The sequence below is a fragment of the Pinus tabuliformis genome, chromosome 1_1 (genome assembly GCF_031772625.1).
Source record: "Pinus tabuliformis cultivar Carrire ecotype Pingquan chromosome 1_1, CPIR1, whole genome shotgun sequence".
Classification (NCBI taxonomy): Eukaryota; Viridiplantae; Streptophyta; class Pinopsida; order Pinales; family Pinaceae; genus Pinus; species Pinus tabuliformis.
Window position 1 is genome coordinate 604,139,832 of NC_142297.1, and position 15,849 is coordinate 604,155,680.

The 15,849-nt window shown below is 36.5% G+C and overlaps 1 pseudogene; it reads right to left on the reverse strand.

Moving 5' to 3' along the window:
• Positions 1-1,022: 1,022 nt before the first annotated feature.
• Positions 1,023-2,268, reverse strand: LOC149214728 (peroxisomal fatty acid beta-oxidation multifunctional protein AIM1 pseudogene; annotated as a pseudogene).
• Positions 2,269-15,849: the final 13,581 nt, after the last annotated feature.

Consider the following 15,849-nt stretch of genomic DNA (forward strand, 5'->3'; position numbering starts at 1 on the left):
CTCTATGAAAACGATGGCTTTGTTGCTCCCTTTATTTAAACTGGCATCTCCTTTTCCCCTTCACAATGATGGACAAGGTAATATGACTTTGACAAACCGGTGGAAACAATCGGGCTCTTCCCTCCGGTAGTAAGTTCAACAGATCAGAGTCTCGTCGTTTTCTTAAACGACAGGCAGGGGCTATCTTATCTACAATGTACCATCTTTACAGGTCTTCTTCAGAAATCAAGGTGGACAGACAGTCTCATTCACAACAGTGGAGTTTTCTCAACACGGTAGCACTTCTCCCTTTCCTTAACAATGGAAGCAGAAAACCAACACATAGTGCGTCCCTCAGGCTCTGATCCTCAGGCTATGATACCACTTGATGGTCTTAAGAGTTCATTAAACAAGAAATAAATATAAAGAAACTAAATGGGAAACTGAAATACACACACAAGTAAACACAAATATTTTTACGTGGTAAAACCTTGACAGTGTGTCAAGGAAACCTCCACAAGGCAAGGGATTGGAAATCTTTATTAATCAAGAATGATTCTCCATGATACAGCCTCTCGGGCATTCACCAATTTCATATGGTCTCTCCTCCATTACATAACTGTTATTCATTATGAATCTCGTTACAAAACTAATTAGCAGTAAAAAAATAAGATTTTACCCATAATTACATTATTTCGTTGTCACATTTCAACAACCATGAATCTTCCACTTGGCTTGTTCTTCTTGAGTGTCGTATTAGTATCTTGGCAATCTCGACAACGTGGAATGATCTCTCCAACAGTATAGTGATCATCTCCTCCTACTATAGGGGGCTTAACAAAGAAAAGTTTCATGGCCTCAGAAAGATTCTCCTTATGCAATTTTGAATTTAGAAGTTGTTGTTTGTTGTAAGAAAGTCGCCAAAACCTCATATTTACTCTTTGAACCTGTACCCACGTGCCAGAAGCGCTTTCCCACTGCTTTCACTTGAACGCATATACATGGCCTAGATAAAGTGTGACCATATATTACCAACTAGAATATTAGTTTGAAAACCACCAAGATCTTCCATCCATAGGCATTTTGAAGCCTTTAATCACAACATCAATTTTGTAAGGTTCTACACTAAAATCAACAAGAAAATGTGCACCCATTCCATAGGGGGGAATATATGGTTCACTGCAAATCCAGGTGGACTTTTTACCACAACTGGTACCCTTTTTTAAAACTCAAGCACATCTTCTATGGTTTGCAAAAACGTCTTATTAGTGCGCACTATCCCAAGTAGTCGCAAGACATGTGCAGGACTAAAGAAATGAGCCCCAATCAAGCAATCTTGAGTTTTAACGTTTGCACCATTTACTTCCAGATCAATCGATGATGTTAAGATACAATGAGAAGTATTTGCCTATTCCAACTCACAAAATATCCTTTTCTTCAAAGGCATAATTTCAGTTACTACCTCAATTACAATATCTACCTTGTAGAAATCTTCATAATTTTGAACGCTCTTAACAAGTACCACAACACGTCTTTCCTTTTCTTCCATAATTCTGCCACTTGAAGCACAATTTTTCAATTTGGCATATATTTTCCATATCCCAGCCTCCAATGGCTTTGAATCAACTTCTTTCAAAGCTAGAGCATTTGTTATTCCAAACTCATAAGAGTATCTTCAACTATGGCAACTTTTCTAATTGGGTGAGGAATCAACCCTTGGTTTGTAACTTTAGGAACCTTAGGAGATGAGCATTGTGCAAAAATAACATGTATGAGTCCTCCTACTTCAGAAGTTATGATCAAATCTTTCCATGCTTTCCCCTCCAGCCTAACGCCTACAACAACACTATTCACCAGCCCCTTCTTGATTACATTCAACAATACTGAAAGATAGGGAACATAAGTATATGCCTTCTTTACTTTAGCTTTGGCATTTTCCAAAACATCTAGCGCTTTTGGTTAAGAACCTAGCTTATTTATCCTATGGAGAGACTATTGCCAAGGACGATGACCTCCATGAATGTCTAATGCCCATCTCCAAGTTGTTGTAAAAAGGTCTGAATGAGCCACAACATCATCTACAAGTCCAACTTTAAGCACCTCTTTGGAATTCAAAGTCTTTGAAACCAGTAACGTGTGAGTCACATGTTGAAGTTCAACCAATCGAGGCAATTGTTGTGTGCTTGTACTGAAACCATCTAAGGGTAAAAATTCAATCAAGAAACATTCATTTGAATTCAAGCACTTCACTGATGCTCCTTGGCCCTTGCACTCAACTATTCTGGTCATATCCTTACTCCCGCCTTAATCAAATAAAATGGTAGTCAAGTTTCTCCTCTTCCTCCTTTTCGTTGTAGTAAAAATAGTCAGCATACATCACTTAAAAAGGCAATCAATTTCTTTCTCATTCACTGGTCCTTCTATTATGACATTGCCAAACTTATTGGCAAGTTGAATCTTCTCATCGGGCAGATTTCTTAAGGCCTTGCCAACTAGGACTTCATTTGTGAAATGCCCATTCAAATATGTCCCATAGATTTTAGTTAAGGCAGGTTTAGTGTCACCCCTTTGCTGAAATTTTTACTCCATTGGAGCACCATAATTCTTGGGATTGACAGAAGGTTAACTTTGATCATATATTTGTAGGCTTGAATTTGTGGCTTCCTCAATCAACTGTGGCAATTTATAGTTCTCCCCATTGATGGAGATGGTAGTGCAAGTCTTCTTATTAGTAGAGTCTCTATCCATTGTTTCCTTGCTCCCTTCAGATTTTCTTTTCAAAGCTTCCTAACCTTCAGCTACCTCCAAGTCTTCCTCTTCAACTGCCTCTTTAGTTCTGTTTGTAATCCCAACTTCCATTTTATCTTTTTCTTTAGAATCTTGAATTTTAAGTTTGTAATTTCTCTTTTCTTTCTTTGATAATAGCCACATTTCCATTCATTCTAACATGTTTGCGAAGGTTCGGTCATAATCTTTAATTTTTTTGCTTGGGAGCATTTTGCCTTTAGCATTCAATTTTGGTCCTCGAATTCTTCTCCTCGATATCATCCACAACTAGCCAGAGTCATGCTCTGATACCACTGTAATGTACCTAGGTAATTTAGAGTGTTCAATTTAAACTTATCAAGCAAATATTTCCAAAAATGTTGATTTCTTTCTACCAACAATTTGAATGCAACTCCAGAATTTTGCTTCAAGTAGATGACACAGAAATATTTTCAAACTATTTGTGTATAGACTAGAAGAGAAAAATATGAGGCAAACAATGAACTTTATTTGGAGCATATAACAAAATTATAGTGCCACTTATAGAATTGACTCTTGGAACATACACCATCCACCAAACTCGTCTTGGGAAAGTCTTGAAATCCATTTAGCCACTTAGAAAGACTGCTACAGGTACAACATCAATTCATCCATTTTTCCAAATGAACTGCTACTAGCATATGAGAACAAGGTTTTTTGATATGGAACAATGGTTCTATAATTTGATCTCCTATTTGACTGATGCCAAGAACTTCAACAAGTCCACTCAGCTTACCAAGAATACACCGCAAGGAATCGACCCCTTAATGGATAAAGTTGGGATGATGAGGGAAGATTCATCAACTTATAAATGATAACTTTGCTATAGTAATAACAACGCAGCCCACTGAGACAAGGATTCCATAATTGATTTACCAACTACACAAATAAACACAAATAATCAGCCTCCTTACGTTGTGAAATAAATTTGGCCCGAGTCTCACTGTTATTTCTCACAATAATGCGGCCCTTTGAAACTTCTGTTAAACAAAAATAAATTTGGCATTAGGGATCACTATTGATTTGGCCCCTTTTTTTTGGATGGAATTCCATGTTCGGTTCGGTTGTAATTAGAGCACTGATTTTGGTGTAATCACAGTTTGGTGAAAGTAGAGGTGGTTTAGCCTCTGGATTCCCCTGGTTGTTCTTGGATTGGTTTTTCTATGAGATCCCACATTCACGCTTGGAATATGGCATGAGGGTGATTGGTTGAAAGAGAGATTTGGTTCAGCCATGTCTATGGTTGAACGGTACGTGGAAGTCCCAAACCTGGTTGGATTCACCTATGATTATAAAATCTAAGTTCTCTTACTTTTTCACTTGTTTAAATGTTGATTTAATGGTTTCCATATCTCTAATATTTATATGGTTTTATGCTGGTTATAAGCATGGTTATATAACTGGTTCATGTCATGGTTATTTCATGTATTTACTTGTAATTGTTAAATGGATAGATGTAAGACCTAATGGATGTTATAACACTTCAATGGAGAAGGTGGTGATCCTTTTGGTTATGTTTCATAAATTCTTTCAGTCATTTATGCTCTGTTTTGTATCCTAGACCTGTAAGTTGCATTGATGCCAAGTGTTTGACAAAATGTCAGTCCTAGTTGGGGATGCTCAGGCCTAGCCCTGAGGTTTATTTTTGATTTGTTTATCTTGTCATCATGTGTTTGATGGATTTTGGAGGTTGTAACAAGTTATGGGCAAACATCGAGATTTTGGGCTAGAAAAGTGGCTCAAATCCTGAGGACATTGGCACAAGTCTGCTAAAAAATGTCCAGGGACGTTGGCACATAGGCCTATGAGAGTGACTTTGGCTTCTAAACACTTTCTTTCTTATAGCACGAGAGAAACTAGGGGTTAAAAGGCTTAAAACATCATTGGGACTTAGGGACAGGATGTTTGAGTGGCTGACATGCTTCCTAAGGGTATTTTTGCTGATGTGGATGGGTTTGTTTGATGTGTTTCATAAATTCCATTTTGTTAAGGACATTAAGGAAGTTGAATCCCTTATAGTGACCTCTCTCGTCGCATGTTTACCCTCGCTGATCGGTGATCTGGATTTAAACAAGAACACAACAAATTACAGATATAACCATAAACACAAAGATGCAGCGAAAATAACACTTCATTTCATTAATGTAAAATTATGAAATATGCTTACAAACAACAATGGAAATAAACCAGCTAGGGCGATGGTAGCTTATCTCTGAGAAGACATGTGGGGATACATGCGTCTAAAATGTGTTACAATGAGGCTCCAAGGCCTATTTATTATTGAGAAACAATGGAAAACCCTAAACATCCAAAAACCTAACCCTAGAAGATGAAACAACAAACTGTGGGCCTCGTTTGGGAAAATTAGTACATCAACTTCCCAAGGTAGTAAATTTGTCATACGATATTCGTTTGATGCACACAATATCTCGTTAGAAAGATCTATCCGAGAACTACAATTTTGGGAAGAGAAACATTGGTCTCATGGACCCATGTTGCTCCCAGCTTTCCCAAAAAACGTCGTTTAGGCCTCAAAATGACTTCGGATGTTCAGGACATGAAAAAACGCTAAAAATAGTAAATTGTGCTACAATTAAGGAAACTGAAAAGCTAAAAGAAACAATGGTGGGGGTCCAAGTGGACTTGGAAGGTGTCCACCAATATCCACCTAGATCATTCCTCCCCCCTTAGGAAGCAATGGTCCCCATTGCATTGAGTTCCTACATGAGATGAGGAAACTTCTGCTAAACTTGGTCCCTAGTGTCCCATTTGCCCTGGTGAAGGAGTTGGCCTGCTTTGACAACTCAATACAGTTGGATATTCTGCTAGCGAGTGTGCTTGATCTGTGTGTCCATGATCTGATCAGTTGCAGCTTGTTCCATGCAATCTGGATTTAACTATGTGGGTGTGAGCTATTCTGCAAAGTCAGATGTGTCTAGCAATAATGGGAAGTATGGCCGAAGGCAGTCCACATTGAACACTGGGTGCAGGCCAAGGAATGGGGGAATTTTGAGCTCAAATGCATTATGTACCACAGCCTTGGTAATGGTGTAAGGACCATATCAGAGTGGTCTGAGTTTCCGATAGGCTTCGGTAAGGCATTCCTTTTTCAAATGAAACCAGACTTTGTTGCCCAACTGAAACATGTGTGGCACCCGATGTTGATCATGTCGCTGCTTGTACCTGGTATTTGATTTCTACAGAATGTCATGGACCTGCTGGCGAATATGTTGGATGTGCTCAATGGAGCTATTTTCCTTATCTGTTTCAGACTGGACATGAGCCAAATTTGCGCGAGTAGCTGCAAATGGAATAGCCACATCAATGGGACATAGTGGCTGGAATCCCAAGCCCACCTCAAAAGGGCTATGGCCAGTCGAGCTGTGGAGAGCCCGGTTGTAGCTGTGTTGAACATAGGAGAGGCTCTCATCCCATGTGCGCGGATGATTTGAGTTGTACATGCACATAATTTGTACGATCATCTTGTTGACAACCTCTGTTTGGCCATCATTTTGAGGATGGAAGGCTATGCACTTAGTGAGTTTGGTGTCTAGCATCAACCAGAGACTAGACCAAAATGTACTGAGGAACCTGTTGTTCTGATCTGAGATGATAGACTGTGAGATCCAAAAGTGTAGCCACACTATTTCAAAGAAGTGTTTAGTAGTGTCTTTTGTTGTGATATTCTTCTTGCAGGCCGCCACAATGGCCATCTTCAAGAACCTGTCGATGACCACAAAAACATAGTCATTTCCATGCTTAGTGGAAGGAAGGCCTGACGTGTAATCCATGGAGATGGATTCCCAAGGTCGACTAGGGGCAAGCAACGGGGTATAGAGGCCTTGCTTCTTGATGGTCGGTTTGGCAATGGTGCAGGTAGTGCATGATCTGATGTACTTCCCGACATCTTGTCAAAGATTCGGCTAATAGAAGTACTTTTGCAGTACTACCACCATTTTCTCAACCCCGAAATGCTCAGCAGCCCGACTGTAGTGTGCTTCCCAAATAATCTTGGAATGCTCGCTTGAAGGAACACAAAGATGACCCAGGTGGCATAACAGGGCATCCTGGAGGTGAAAATCTAGAACATGCTGACCCTCCAAGAGTGTCTGGTATGTGTGGCCGAATTCTGGGTCACTTTTGTAGAGAAGTGTCCAATCAGAAGTCTCGTGCCCAAAAGAGTTGAGCACGGTGGTTAATGCCATGATCGATGGTTGACTGAGGCAATTTGCAACATTATTGGTGCTGCCCTTCTTATACTTGACATTCAAATGGAACTGTTGTAGGTATGTGGACCACTTCTAATGGCGATCATTCTACAATTTCACTTGGGTCTGTATGAACTACAGGGATCGGTGGTCTGTGTGGATGACCATTTCCTTCCCCAAAATGTAATGCTTCCATCATCGGTAGGCCTGCACATGGAATACATCTCTTTATCATAAGTGGGATACTTCCCAACTGTGTCTGAAAGTGTCTCACTGTCATATGCCAATAGATGCCCGTGTTGAGTAAGGACTACCCCAATAGCATAGTCAGAGGCATCTGTCTCGACCTCAAATGGTTGTTTCAAGTATGGTAATGCGAGCACTGGTGCTGTGCAGAGGTGATAATTCAACTTTGTGAATGCCTTCTGTTGAGATTCAGACCAAAAGAAATTTTTCTTTCGCTCCTCCCTTGATGACTTGACTCAAGGGCCAAGTGATATGAGAAAATCCCAACATGAACTTGTGGTAGAAGTTGGAAAGACCTAGAAAGTTGTGGAACTCTGTTAGAGTGGTTGGAGATGGCCAATCCCGAATGACTTAGATCTTGATTGGATCCACATGCACCCACTGTTCATCAATAATGTATCCTGGATACTGAACCTTGGTCATGCCAAAAGTGTATTTCTCCAAATTGGCACATAACTTGTGTTGCTGCAGTGTTTGGAGAACCTGCCAGATGCATTGGAGGTGCTCTTCCCAACTCTAGTTGAAGATCAGGATGTCATCCAAGTATACCACTAAAAATGAGTTGGTGAATGGCCGCAAGATGTCATCCATTAGCCTCATGAAGGTTGCAGGAGCATTCGTCAATTTGAAAGGCATAACCAACCATTCGAAAAGGCCCTCCTTGGATTTGAAGGCAGTCTTCCACACATCGGAGGGTTCGATTGGTACCTGGTGATATCCTGACTTCAAATCAATCTTGCTGAAATATTTTTCCCTCTTCAATTGGTCCAGGAGGTCATCAATCCATGGGATCGGGTACCTATTATGGAAAGTGATCTTGTTCAGCGCCCAATAGTCAATACAGAGTCTCCAAATGCCACCCTTCTTCTGTACCAACATGATTGGGCTCCCACAGGGCAATGAACTTGGACAAATGTGACCTTTCTGCAGTAGCTCCTGAATCTGCCTCTTGATTTCATCATTCTCCCAAATGGAGCACCGATAGATTGGTCCATTGGGCAACGGTGCACTTGGGGTTAGATCAATGGAGTGCTTGACCTGACAGTGCAGAGGAACCCCTGCGAGGGAGGTGAAGATGTCCTCGTACTCCTCCACGACCTTGTCCATTTGTAGTTGTCATGCAGAGGGGCCATGTATGCAGTCGTGGCCATCGTCTTCTTCTTTCCTTGAGGGCATATCATCAGGAAAACAAATTTCCCGATTTTGGAAATGAGATTATTGCATTGTTTTGCAGTAACCAAAGAGATGGCGGCAAGCGGTGCTACCTCTAGTATCTTGTACAACTTATTTCCCAAAGTAACAATAACAACAAGAGGCCTTGATTCATACACAAAATGTCACTTCCACAAGCATGGTTGTCCTAATAATACATCACAAACTTTAAGGGGAGCAATGTCACACAATACCTCATCCGTGAAGGGCTTGATGTTGTATGGAAGGCGACACTACTGGCTCACGCGAAGATCCCATCCTTGGTAAAGCCACTTGATGGTGTATGATTGTGGATGTGTTGTGGTCAGTAAGCCCAGCCGCTTCATGAACTTTGCCGAAATGAACTGTAGCGGTGAGCCCTTTACCCACATCTGGGAGTGGAAGAGACGCTCCTCCTCCTCTGGATCTTTGGGTTCCTCCTTCTAGATCTTCATGGTGGCAACGGTGGAATTGGGCTCCACTTTGATAATCTTCTTCCCTTTGCCATTCCCCTGTCAGGTTTTGACTCAGAGTTGAAACATGCATCTGATTCTGAAACCTTTAGCTCGGCCACTAGTGACTGCTTAGCCCAACACTCACTTGTGTTGTGAGTGGAGCTCTTATGGAACTCACACCACTTTCTTGTGTCCTTTTTCAGCTCCACGATGTTGTTATTTGCTTGTAGCTTTGGTGGGTTGTCTTGGGCTGCCTCGCCTTGGCTTTGTCCTTTGTTCTACGTTTTGGGGGCACCTTTCCATTGCCTTGGATTCACAAATCCAAAGTCTTGCTTCTTCTGTTTAAAATTTTGTTCAACCTTGACAACATATCGGTATGTCGTGTCGAGCGAGGGGATGTTCAGGAATTCTATTTCTTCCTAGATGTACTTGTGTAGGAAGTCGTGGTATTTGAGTACCAAATGCTGCTCCGAATCCTTGATACCCGACTTTGTGCGAAGGGTATGGAAAATATTGGTAAACTCTGCCACGTCTTGGTCCCTTCCATGCCGTAGCGTGGTCCACTTGATGTATTCATCCTCATAGCTTCTGATGGCCTTTGGAGAATGATTGTAGCAACTCCACCGCTGCTTCATTTGTTGTACAATGACTCTTCTTTGGACCTGGCTGTTTCTCATCTTCATCGTCATCCTTGAAGACCAATTGAAATTGAGCATATTCTCAGTTTCTCCCTGGTTACAACTTTTGTTAGCATATCTGCAGGATTCTGGCTAGTGTGTATCTTTTCGAGCTTCAATTCTCCATCTTCCAACACTGATCGTATGAAATGGTACTTGAGCTGTATGTGTTTAGTCCTAGAATGAAACGCTGAGTTCTTTGCAAGATGAATGGCACTTTGGCTATCACTGTATAACATGCCCATATCATGCTCCTTACCCAGTTCACCCATAAACCTTTGTAACCAAATCATTTCTTTACTAGCCTCTATAGCAGCAACATACTCTGCTTCTGTTGTTGAAAGTGCAACAAAATTTTGGATTTTTTAAACCCAACTGGCAGTTGTTCCACCAACAGTGAATAAATATCCTGTAGTGCTCCTCCTGTTATCTCTGTCACCTGCCATATCTGTTGATATTCTAGGGCCCTTCCTAGAATATCGGCCCCCTGGACCCCCGCAGGGGGGACAAGTCCCCCCGCACCCCCCCACGTGGAGGGGTGTACAAACTTCCTGGGGTATACATTCGACTGAAACAAAAAACCTCTGAACAATCATGCTCCACACACAACAATCTCCCACTTGGAGAATGATTGTAGCAACTCCACCGCTGCTTCATTTGCTGGACAATGACTCCTCTTTGGACCTGGCTGTTTCTCATCTTCATCGTCATCCTTGAAGACCAATTGAAACTGAGCATATTCTCAATTTCTCCCTCGTTACAACTTTTGTTAGCATATCTGCAGGATTCTGGCTAGTGTGTATCTTTTCCAGCTTCAACTCTCCATCTTCCAACACTGATCATATGAAATGGTACTTGAGCTGTATGTGTTTAGTCCTGGAATGAAATGTTGAGTTCTTTGCAAGATGAATGGCACTTTGGCTATCACTGTATAACGTGCCCATATCATGCTCCTTACCCAATTCACCCATAAACCTTTGTAACCAAATCATTTCTTTACTAGCCTCTGTAGCAACAACATACTTTGCTTTTGTTGTTGAAAGTGCAACAACATTTTGGATTTTTGAAACCCAACTGGCAGCTGTTCCACCAATAGTAAATACATATCCTGTAGTGCTCCTCATGTTATCTCTGTCACCTACCATATCTGCATCAACATATCCCTGTAGAGAAATGTTTTAACCACCAAAGCATAATGCTTGATTTGTGGTACCTTTCAAATATCTGAGAATCCATTTCACTGCCATCCAATGTTCCTTTCCTGGATTGTTCATGTACCTACTTACAACTCCCACTGCATATGCAATATCAGGCCTTGTGCAGACCATTGCATACATTAAGCTTCCAACTGCTGATGCATATGGAACTTTAGACATATAATCCATGTCTTCTTGGGTCTTTGGGCACATTTCCTTAATTAAGAATGCAAGAATGCACACTTGAGGAACATGATTTATCCATCACAAACTACCACTACCAACAAATATATTTTGAAAGGACAATTCATTCTTTTGAAAAGATAAGTTATCATTGTGTTTTAAACTTTTCAAAAACCCATGTTTATATCGAAAAGATTAAATGGATAAACAATAAAAGAAGGAAAAATGGATTTAAAATGGTTTTCATAATAAAAATTTGAAATGAAAAATAGAGAATTACATAATTTATAAATATTAAGCTTCATAAATATTTAGATTTGATATGTGTACTTTTATGACACTTATTTGTTATTGTATATAATTTTTTTTTATTTTTTATCTATTAGACTAACCTAAGTACCCACAGGGGATTTGAACCGGTGACCTATAACAAGGAGTGCCTTAACAGCGCACCCATTCACCGTCAATCCAAAGCCCCGTGGGCTTATTGTATATAATTATTATAAAGTTGCTATTATAATTATTATAATGTTTGAATCTCGATTAATTTTCCTTGACTAAAAGTTAAACCACAATTTTATAATATTAACATTATAGAAGAAAATCATTTCATTGTTTCACTGCTTGTATGCGGTAGGAACCTGTACCGTCATATCACTGGTTTGCCAAATCATGGAAGAATTAAATACTTCTGCAGATAATTACTTATGCAGTAAACCTACCGGCTGAGAAAGTGTTGTACTATCATTGAATTAAAAAGGTTGTCGGTATTGAGGTACTTGGTCTTTGGTTGGTTAGTTTGTTGAGAGAAACAATTGTTGGCGTCCCCATCGTTGTTATAAAATGTGATTGTTAGAACATAACATTGTATATAATTATTATAAAGTTGCTATTATAATTAATATAATGTTTGCACCTCAAGCGAACTCTCTAGCCACACTTGAGGAAAGCTTTTCACCTCAAGGGATTTTGTCTCTCTAGACATTTAATATATTTGGAGCTAAAATGGATATAATATTAAAAAAACTATCATATAGTGAATTTTTTTGTATGTAACCGTTCTCATATATACTATTTTGGTGGAAATAATTAAAGTTGTTAATATTCTTATTAAATTTTAAGAATAATGAATAAAATTTGTGTAAAATAATATTTTTTTGTTAATTACTATGGCAAATCCGTATTAATTTTAAACTCTATCTTGCATGAAGAGATATTTTATAAAGTACAAATAAATAAATAAATTTATTTTTTTCAAACTTTAAAATTAATTGCATAATCAAACTCATCAAATATTTAAATTAATTAACATTGCAAGAATGCACAAGCGAGGAACTAAGTGCCATGGATAATGATTGAGTAATCCTTCTACTTCTTGAAAAAATTCAATATGTTTGGTAAAATGTCAAGAATAATTTGGGCTTATATTTTTAGAAGTTATAGTTGAGCCTTTTAATCTTTGAAAATCGAAGAAATTATTTATATAAAAATTAATATCCCTTTTGTTGGTGATGATTTGTAAATTCTTTTTAAATAAAGTGATGTGATATAATATATTACAAACTCTTGCCAAAAGCATTCCCTTTTGTAAATTGGTTTTAGTTAACTAGAACACAATTTTATTATAATATATCAAACACTAACAATGACAAATTAGAAATAATACAATTATAACTATATCAATGACAAACTAGAAATAACACAACTATAGAAATAATACAATCATAACTATATATATGATAAACTAGAAATAATTCAACTATAACTATATCATTTGTGTGGGGAATCGAGTTATCACATTTGAAGAAATAAACAAAAAGATTTTAGTTTGAACTATATGCATTGACACTTGGATATTCCATTTTTCACCAAAATTTAAAGTGGACATTAGAAAACAAAAATACTTCATTTTTTTAAGTTTTTAATTCTATTTATTTAAGCTTTGATTAATTTAGAGAGATTTGCTAATGTATAATTTTTACGGTCATCTCTTAAATGTATATTCAATCAATTATTGGCGAATCACCATAGTTTCTTCACTTAAAAAAAGAAAGACTAATAATGAATTCTCACATTGCTGCATATATATGTATATGTATATGTATATGTATATGTATATGTATATATATATATATATATATATATATATATATATATATATATATATATATATATATATATGTCTAACATAGTTGCTTTTCATTTGTCAGTGTGTATTCCTTTTGTGTTTCAAATTATTATTTTTTTCTCAAATATACATGGAAGTGAATCTATATAAAAAATTCATATATATATATATATATGTCATGGATGTGAATCCATATCAAATAAACTCTTTAACATAGTTGCTTTTCATTTGTCAGTGTGTATTTCTTTTGTGTTTCAAATTATTTTTTTTTTCTCAAATATACATGGAAGTGAATCCATATCAAAAATGCTCTCTAACATAATTGCACATTTCATTTACGAGTGTGTATTGCTTTTGTGTTTCAATTTTTTTGTTTTCTCAAATATATATTTAGTTGAAATATGTTATAATTAAAATTAATAAAATTAGTATAGATTCTAAGTATATTATTAAAATATGTTACAATTAAAATTAATTAAAATGGTATAGATTAATATGTTATTAGTTTTTTTTGAAATAATAAACTTATTACATTTCAATTATTAATTAATAATAAAATAAATAATTATTATTACATATTATGCGTAAATAAATTTAATAATAAAATAAATAATTATTATTAAATATTATACATAAATGCATTTAATATAATACACTGCCAAAACCCCTTAATACTTAAATTTAAAATTATTATCATTATTCATTAAAAAAATTATATTATTTCAAATAATTTATCTTTTATTTATACGGAAAGTCACCACTTTTTATTTGACTCTATCTTGCAAATGCAGACTCGTTATCATTATTATTATTAAAATAATAATAACATATTACAAATATCATGCCTGTGTGTGGCCTTATCATGATTACCGTTTTCATGGGCATATATTCTTCTAAAAAAATAATATCATGTAGCATACCTCCATGAGTAGCAAATACAGACATGTAAAAAAGTCAAGTTATAAATACTAATAAATCCTAATTCAAAAAATATTTTTCGTGGAGAAATACATTTGAATATATAGTCAAGTTATAAATACTAATAAATCCTAATTCAAAAAATATTTTTCGTGGAGAAATACATTTGAATATATGGACCCAAATACATAAAAGGTTTGAGGAAAGTTTAGGAAGTGAAAGAAATTAGAGGTACAAAGTTTATCACATACATGTGACATGCTAATTTTACTTGAACTCAATCTATATAGTTCTGGTCATATTATGCATTAGATCCATTCTGTTATGGCCACATCATAATTTTGCGTCAGTTGTGAATAGGTTGACTTTAGGGTTTGATCGTCTTTTTGGATGGTAAGTAGAATAATTAGTTTTGGAGAGAGGAGATTTTAGTATTGTTATTATATATGATGAGTCAAAAGTTAAAATAGTTGATTGACAAATATATTTATAAAAGATAATTAATTGACACAAAATTTACTCAAAAAAAGGATTATTGATGGGTTGGTTCCTCTTTATATGTCATGGGTGAATGATGATCTTTCCTACACAGATGTTCTTGATCCCTTCCTTAATGGCGTTGGCAGTTGATTTTACTGGTCTTTACCATTAAAATACACACCTGTTGTTTAATTGCGCTTTGGTGAGTAGACAACATGGATCGATTGGGACTGGAATAGCCTTTGTAGTTCAGAGAGTTTAACTTGTTGAGTAGACAACATGGATCGATTGGGACTGGAATATACTTTGTAATTCAAAGAGTTTTTCTTGGCAGCTCTGTTGTAGAGCCAAAAGTCAAAGCACAAATTCAAGGGAGGGTGTAAAACAACTTTCGATGAACACTACATGGGAGTCGTTTTGTAGAATGAGTTGGATCCACCTGCAGGTGATTGATGAAATTAGTGTTGTACAATGTAGTACTCAACAATGGATGCCAATAGCATAATGAATTGAAGACGATTGTACTTCATCTATGATGGCACAAAAAGACTCAAGCTTGGTAGCTTGGTGAGCTAATAAGTTTCTAAATAAATAGATTTTTTTTTTTTTTTTTATAAAGTAGACTTTGCAAATAGTTGGTTTAACTTTTGGTCAAAATTAAATTAATTCATAGTCAATGTGATATTTATTACGTAATTGGTTTAAATTTATTATCATTATTCATAAAAAGCTACATTATTTCAAATAGTTTATTTTTTTTTATAGAGAAATTCACCACTATTTAGTTGATTTCACTTTTGTAAATGAAGACTCATTATTATTATTATTATTATTATTATTATTATTAAAATAATAATAATAATGCATGTGCATGGCCTTATCATGATTACCGTTTTATATATATATATATATATATATATATCACTTAGCATACCTCCATGAGCAACAAATACTGTTTGTAAAATAGTCAAGTTATAAATACCAATAAATCCAATGCAAAAAATATATTTCGTGGAGCATTACCTTTAAATATATGTGTTGAAGAATCTAGGGTAATTAGGTTAATAATATTCTTCTCACGAGGATAACTATTTGTGTTGTAATTTTTCACTTTTTCTTATTAGCACAATCTTCTCTTATTATTATTAGAGCATGTTTTATTGCTTCATTAAATAATTACCAAAACAAAAGAGACAAGAACACAAGATGTTGGCTCTCTGTCAGGGTCAAAACCTCTCACTCTTTGAGAGGAAAACCTCTCACTTTTCTAAATGATGAATACCAATACCAAGACCCTTGACCTCGTAGACACTCCAAGATCAAGACACATGTTCTCTTGATAGTCCTCTTCGAGATCTTCATCATTGTCTGGATATTGAGATC